General features: G+C 35.4%; 1 pseudogene; it reads left to right on the plus strand.

Annotated features, from left to right (window-relative positions):
• Positions 1 to 1,912: 1,912 nt before the first annotated feature.
• LOC122105727 lies at positions 1,913 to 2,030 on the plus strand (annotated as a pseudogene).
• Positions 2,031 to 7,962: the final 5,932 nt, after the last annotated feature.

Raw genomic sequence — 7,962 nt, forward strand, 5'->3', positions numbered from 1 at the left:
ATATAGATAATGCAGATAGATAGAACATGAATGCAATTGTGAAACTAGATGATGGAAGGAATCTGAGTGTCTTTTTTTTCTACAATTTATATTTTTTTCTTTAAAAAATTCATTATTGATTTGTTTTTCCTCAATGAGAGTCAGTCCTTACACAAATTTTCTTTAAGAAAAGGAAGAAATATGATACTTTTTAAACACTACAGTTAATCAAACTTCTTTTTCTTCTAGTGGAATTAAGTGTAATAGATTTTCTGTGCTTCTTTTAACTGAGTTTACAAGGTTACCACTTAGTAATCTGGAAGCGTAGTGTTCTGAGAAACTTAAAGGAACATGTACATAATCGTGACAAAGTTGAAATAATCTGATTCATTACAAGAACAATGTATGTCTGGCCCTGAACTAGAAATTTCAAATTACAATTTTGTTTTCTGCTGATATGTTGAATTTTTGTGGAAGAAAAAAATAAAGGTCACTGTTTCTAGGTTATATATCAAAAATGTTTAAAACATAAAACAAGAAAAAACAGTAAAGGACCTAGATGTTAAGAATTTCCTATTCTCCTTATGAGATTATATTACTAGGCCGTTTGATTCATGAAACATATTTAAAAGGAACTTCTCATTCTACCTATCTTTCTTACCGGTAATAGCATCTCATTTTAGTAGCTGAATTGACTGCATGACTGAAGTCATTCAACAGTCTGAAATTGCTTTCTTATATGGATCATCCCACTGTTTACGTCTATTTTCATTCATATGTATTTAGTGTATCTGAAGTGTTTCTTATATTTCAGGAATTGCTTAATATTTTATTAACAATTGTAACAACGTGTCCCAAGTTTGAAATAATTCAGTGTTCATAGAATGCAGTGAAACCTAGAAAATTGAACTGAAAACTGAATATTGAAAGGTGTTTCAATTAAGTTTTTGTCTTTATCTAAAACAATCCACAAATAAGCTTAAGATTTGGAAAAGAAATTATGTTAAGTGAAGTAAGTCAGGCCCAGGGGGAAAAAGAATGCAAGTTTTTCTTTACATATGGAAGCTGGGTTTACCTTATCAACATACCACATGTAAACATAAAACACATTGAATGGTATGCAAGTGGTATACAAGTATATAGAAATGGAGTAGCTGAAATACAGTCGATTCAAGGGAGATCTCAAATAGCATAATTCCTTTGAAAGGCAAAGTCAAAGGTTAGCAAAATAAAACATCTGGAAGCAGGTACTTGAAGGGTTGGGATCGGGTCAAGGTGGTGAGGGTACAGGAAGAAAGAGAAGAAGAGTGAGTACACAGTTAAGAATCCATTGTACAGCCTACAAAATTATGAAGAAGGAGGGAAAGGGTACACAGGGGAGAGATGGGTGAGAATGTTGAAAGTGGTGACATTGATCAAGATATATTGTATTCATAAACTGCTATACCAAATAACTTTTGCATAAATTCTTAAAGAGAAGAAAAGATTATAAATATGAATACAAAAAAGGTATCTCTTGATGAAAGACATGTAAATCATACTGTTTAAATAGAGTTCAGTTTTTAGTGTTGAATGGGAGTACTACCTGAAGGTAGGCTTCACCCTAATCCTCAGTTATTTTGCTATTGGAAATTGAGAAAAAAAATGAAGAAGGCATTCCAGAAATTGATTGCTGTTTCCTTAGAAATTAATAAAGATGAGAAATACATTTCACCAATTGTTTGTATGGCATTCCAGAAATTGATTGCTGTTTCCTTAGAAATTAATAAAGATGAGAAATACATTTCACCAATTGTTTGTATGGCAGAGAACTGTACAGAGAATCTCCTACTGACCTGTGTTTTTTGTTGCTAGAATGAGAAAGTTGGAATACAACTCTTGAGTTTTTCATAGACCTATTTGTAATAGACCTATGTTTTCTCCTCAGCATATTTTGTTACTTATTAAAGTGAGCACTTCTCTTGGTAAGGATGGAAGAGGCCTTTGGGTCTGACAACATGCATATGGTTAGGTGTTTCCACATAGCTCATGGCATCTAACCATCTTTTTCTTTTTTTCTTTTTCCCTTTGTGTTATTCCCTGTTGTCACTGTTGGGTTTTTTTTTTTTTTTTGTACCTTTTGTCTTATATATAAATTTACCCAAGTGTTCACAAACAAGACCACACTAAAGCTACCAGCACGACTATGTTTATTGCAGCCTTATTTACCAAAACCAAGATATGGAACCAACCCAGATGCCCTTCAGTAGATGAATGGATCAAGAAAATGTGGTATATATACACAATGGAATTCTATGCCTCCATCAGAAAGAATGACATTGCCCCATTTGTTAGGAAATGGAAAGACTTGGAAAAAACTATATTAAGTGAAGTAAGCCAGGCCCAAAGAAACATAGGTCCCATGGTTTCCCTTATTTTGCAATAACTAGTATATGTCTGAGTAAAGCAGAAAAGGTCAGAGAAGTTGATGTTAGGGAAATGAACCCTAAGATATGTATTCAAATGTTTTTTTTTCTTTCATACGATTGTTTCTAACACATTTATAAGATTATTTCTTTGTTGCTTTGTATGTCCCTCCCCCCACAGTATAACCCCTGCTTTCACTGTATTTGATGTTGGTATAATTAGTGAAGGGGAAGGGCAAAAACAAATCGTTTAAATAGGGATACAGGTGGACCCATTGCAAAAATGAGACGTATAAGTCGTTATGTCGAAAACAAACTTTACAACTTTGGTGAGGGGGGGGGGGAAGGATGGGATTGGAAGGGGAAACAAAGGAGGAGGCTACAATGCTTGATAAGAAATGTACTCATCAGCTTGCCCATGTAATTGTAACCCCTCTGTACAGTATTTTCACAATAAAAAATAAATAAATAAGTAAAATCACAGCTAAAAAATAAATAAATAACTTTATCTGATTTGGAGAAGAGAAACAGGAATTATAGAAATGGTAGTGTGAACCATTTCAATTGTGATACTCACTAGACACTGTTGAAAATGAACTTTGCAACTTGGGAGATTAGGGAGTAGGAGTGGAGAAAGGTAGTGGGAGAAAATGAAGGAGGGGAGCAACACTGTTCAAAAAAAAAAACAACCATACTCATTACCTTATTTGTAACCCCTCTGTACATTATCTTTACTATATATATTTTTTTATTTTATTTTATTTTATTTTATTTTGGTCGGTGGTGGGGCTTGAACTGTGGGTTTGGGAGCTGTCCTTGCGCTATTCAGCTCAAGGCGAGCACTCTACCGCTTGAGCCACAGTGCCACTTCCAGTTTTCTAATGGTTTATTGGAGATAAGAGTCTCACAGACTTACCTGCCCTGGCTGGCTTTGAACCTCGATTCTCAGATCTCAGCCTCCTGAGTAGCTAGGATTACAAGCATGAGCCACCGGCACCTGTCTTCCTTTACAATATTTTTAATTCAATTTTTAGTTATGACTAAATTGTGTAGATTGTCTTAAACATAAGTACTGGTTCTATTTCAATAGAATCTCATGCTCAATTTAATAAGTAACAAAATACACTAAGAAGAAAACAGATTAGAAATAGGCCTATGAGAAACTGAAGAGGTGTATTCCAACTTTCTCTTTCTAGCAACAGAAAACAGGTCAATGAAGATGGTACAGTTCTCTTCAATTAATGAAATATATTTCTCATCTTTTTTAATTTCTACGGAAACAGGAATCAATTTCTGGAATGCCTTCTTCATTTTTTTTCTCAGTCTCCAATAGCAAAATAACTAAGAATTAGGTTGTAACCTGACTTCAGGTATGACACCATGCTTTTTATAAGCTAAATGAATTAATAGCATCTGAATACTCACTGGTTTTAATAAATGTAACACCAATGTTCTGCATTATTTTTATCCTAAATTAAAATAAACACACATGAACCTTAAAAATTTGTATTTAAATTTTTTTTAAGTCAACTAATCCTGCACATATTCTTATGAACCCCACATTCATGTATACCTGTTAAATTAACTCTTGTTTAGTAACACAGAATTTCCTAGGCTAAATTAAATTATTTCATAGATTTATCATTGTCATCCAACTCAATATTCCACTAGTTACACTGTGGGGTTTTGTTGTTGTTGTTTTGTTTTTTGTGAGTCATGGCTTGAACTTGGCCTGAGTGCTGTCCCTGAGCTTCTTCACTCAAGGCTAGAGCTTTATCACTTTGAGCCATAGCACCATTGTGTTTTCATTTTAAAAATGTATTCAACAGAGAAAGCTTGAAGATTTCCTTACCAGGCTAATTAAAAAATTCTTTAAGATCTAAGAATAGATCTATTATAAAAGATTGGAGAGGCTTTAAATTACATGCTTCTGTATAGCTTCAGAACTTATTAAATGAGCAAAGTTCTTGTATTATTCAGGTTTATATTTGTCTCTTTCTTTTTTTAGTGAACACTATTAGGAATTAAAAATCTTGCTCATTAAAATCAGTACTTTACCAACTTAAGGGAATACGGGTTAAACTATTATCTATATAAATTATATGTATCTACAGTAAGAAACTTCATACTTCACTAAAAGCTTTTGTTTGGGGTTTTTTGGTTTGCTTTTGTTTTTTAAAACAAAATCTTATATGCAGCTCACGTTGGCTTCAACTTCTCTATCCTCCTGCCTCCGCCTACAGAGTACATTTGATAATGTTGAGCCTTACCCTAGAAACTCTTTAATTCCTCTTTTTGCTCTGGGCATTTTGAGACAAGAACTCATAATGTAGTTCTCAATGGAGTTGGACTTTCAGTCCAGCCGTTTAAGCCTCCTGTATGTTGGGATTCTTTGCTTTCTTCTTCTTCTTTTTTTTTTTTTTGGCAACAATTTCATCCAGTATTTTTATTTATTTTTATTTTTTTTATTGTGAAAATACGGTACAGAGGGGTTATAATTACATGGGCAAGGTAATGAGTACATTTCTTATCAAGCATTGTGGCCTCCTCCTTTGTTTCCCCTTCCCATCCCTTCCCATCTCCCCCCTCATTGCTTTCTTTAAAAAAAAAAAGAAAGAAGGGCTGGGAAGGTGGCTCAGTGGTAGAGCACTTGCCTTGCATGCCTGAGGCCCTGGGTTCGATTCCTCAGCACCACATAAGCAAAAAAGAAAAAAGCTGGAAGTGGCTCTGTGGCTCAAGTGGTAGAGCGCTAGCCTTGAGCTGAAGAGCTGAGGGACAGCTCCCAGGCCCAGAGTTCAGGCCCCATGACCGGACCCAAACAATTAAAATTAAAATTAAAAAAAAAAGAATTCTGGAATTAGACTCTTAACATTTTATAGGATCTTTCAGGTCATCTCCTCCCTCTCTCTTCATTCTTTACTAATTGATCCTTAAGTGGCAGAGATCCTTTGAAATTTCTTCTTTTTCTGTTTTTAGTTCTCTCATCTTCCTAGTTTAAGAAAGGTTTACTCTTTTACTCCAGAGAGAAATTCCACTCATTTGGCAATCTTTGATTTTTTTTTCCATTACCTAAATAAATCTAATGAATTGTTAAAGTTAGGACATGAAGTATCTCCTCAGGAGGTTCCTGTTTTGAAAGTTGAAGACTTTTGAGAAGTGGTTGGATCTTGTGGATTTTAATATGGTTAATGGATTGATAGATTGGTATTTGAATGAATTAGTACATGGTAGATATTGTGGAAATAGGACCTTATTGGTGGAAATAGTTTGGTAAGAGGTTGCTTTTGGAGAGTGTATTTTATGCCCAGACTCTTCCTCTATCTGCTTCCTGGCTGCCCATGGGATAAACAGGTTTGCCCTGCCAAACACTCCCTACCTACAAGCCTACAAAAACTCCCTCCCTGCTCCAGGCCTGGAGAGAAGGAGTCAAATAACCATAAACTGAAATCTCTAAAAGGATGATCTAAAATAAATCTCCCTTTCTTTTAGCTTGTTTTTGATAGGCATCTTGTCAGGGACAGAAAGTAACTAACTAACACAGTTCTCACTTCCAAATTGCTCTCAGGTTCATTGGCTATTCCCCCTCTACAGCCAACTACCCAATTCCGATTAGCAGTATCATGGTCTCACCTACAATACTGCAAGGAACGTGTGTTCTCTTTGCTACCAAATTTTTTTTTTTTTTTGGGGGGTGGAGGGATCTGGTTATGAGGCCTGAACTCTGGGCCTGGGTGCTGTCCCTCAGCTCTTCAGCTCAAGGCTAGCACTCTATCACTTGAGCCACAGAGCCACTTGCGGCTTTTTTCTTTTTGCTTATGTGGTGCTGAGGAATCGAACCCAGGGCCTCATGAATGCAAGGCAAGCACTCTACCACTGAGCCACCTTCCCAGCCCTGCTAACAAATTCTTTATTCTCTAGCAAACTTGTTTAAAAAGTAACAGTACTTAAAAAAAAAAAAAGACCTTGGATTACTTCTCGCTTATGAATCATTTTAGTAGCTTTCCATTTCTCTTCTAATAAAGTCAAAATATTTGAATGGCTTAAATATTAATGATTTCCTCATATGTGAATGGCCTCACCTGTATCTTCAAGCCCATTTTTTATACACTCCTCTATGTTTTATTTGTTTAGTTTTGTTTGACTTTAATGGCATATAATTGTCTCTTTGGCCTCTGAAGCCTAATATAGATTGAGTTTTCTCCAAGACTGGAAACCCTAACTTATTTCCCACTTCCTCCAAGTTACTGTGGACCCTTCTTTCAGGCACCAAATAAAATGTGGCTTTTGACCCTCACTGAATGACAGAGTAACAAGTAAGATATCTCTTTTACAATACTTATTACATATATAATTATTTAACTCTCCATGTTCTGCAATATTAAAACCACATGAGGGTAGAAATCACATCTGTTTTATTGATAGATTCCTAACAACTAGCCCCAGCCAGACTGATACTAAATATTGAAAGAAAAATTGCTGGGCAGTGGTGGTTCACACTACTAGCTACTCAAGAGGCTGAGATCTTAGGATTGAGATTCAAAGCCAGCCCAGGACAAAAAAAAAAGTCCCTGAGATTCTTATCTCACAGAAAAGCTGGAAGTAGTGCCATAGCTTAAGTGGTAGAGTGCTAGCCTTGATCAAAAAGAGCTTAAGGACAGGACCCAAGCTCAGAGTTTAAGGCCCAGAACTTGCCAAAAATAAATTTTTTTTTTATTTATTTATTTTTTTTTCCCAGTAGTGGAGCTTGAACTCTGGGCCTGGACACTGACTGTCCCTCAGCTCTTCAGCTGAAGGCTAGTGCTCTACCACCTTAGCCACAGCACTACTTCTGCCTTTTTCTGTTTATGTGGTACTTAGGAATCGAATCCAGGGCCTCATGCATGTAAGGCCTACCACTGAGCCACCTTCCCAGCACAACTTTTTAAAAATAAGAATAAAATAAAATCAGGGAATGAATGAATAAATAAATGAAGAGACTTGTCTGTTTTGTAATAATTAGGAATTTTTCCTTGAAAAATACTTGACCTAAATCCAGGCTTCTTCTTGGCATTAATGGGTTAGAAATTTGACTACACTCCTTGATCATATAGAAGACCCAGCAATACAAAACATCTTATCTGACAAGCTATCACAACTCTTCTTGCTATTTGTCAAAAATTCCCTTTTTCCACTGATACGCCCTGGGAATCTCCAATTAAAGGATAGAAATTGTGAATTATTACTTTTCAAAAGACTAAGCATGAATGTATATCACATTTCTGAGAACAAAATTCTGCTTGTCTCTTTTGGACAACTGGAGAATTACATTACCAGATTTACTATTTGATAAATTGCTATATGTGAAGAGATCAGAAAAGAGATGCAGTGCTGTTAATATGAGCTATAAGCTTAACCCAGTCTAACTGAGAAGAAACGTATAAGATTTAAGTTTTGGAATACTAAAAAATTTAAAAATCATGAAAAAGAAGGATGATAGAGAAGGCATATTTTTCTTCTTCACAGTTTTTATAGAACCGGCCCAAATGTCATTGAAACTGATGTACATGTTTGGCATAATTGATGTTGCCTGGGATAATAG

Source organism: Dipodomys spectabilis, unplaced genomic scaffold (assembly GCF_019054845.1).
Source record: "Dipodomys spectabilis isolate Male_0828 unplaced genomic scaffold, ASM1905484v1 ptg000032l, whole genome shotgun sequence".
NCBI classification, from domain to species: domain Eukaryota; kingdom Metazoa; phylum Chordata; class Mammalia; order Rodentia; family Heteromyidae; genus Dipodomys; species Dipodomys spectabilis.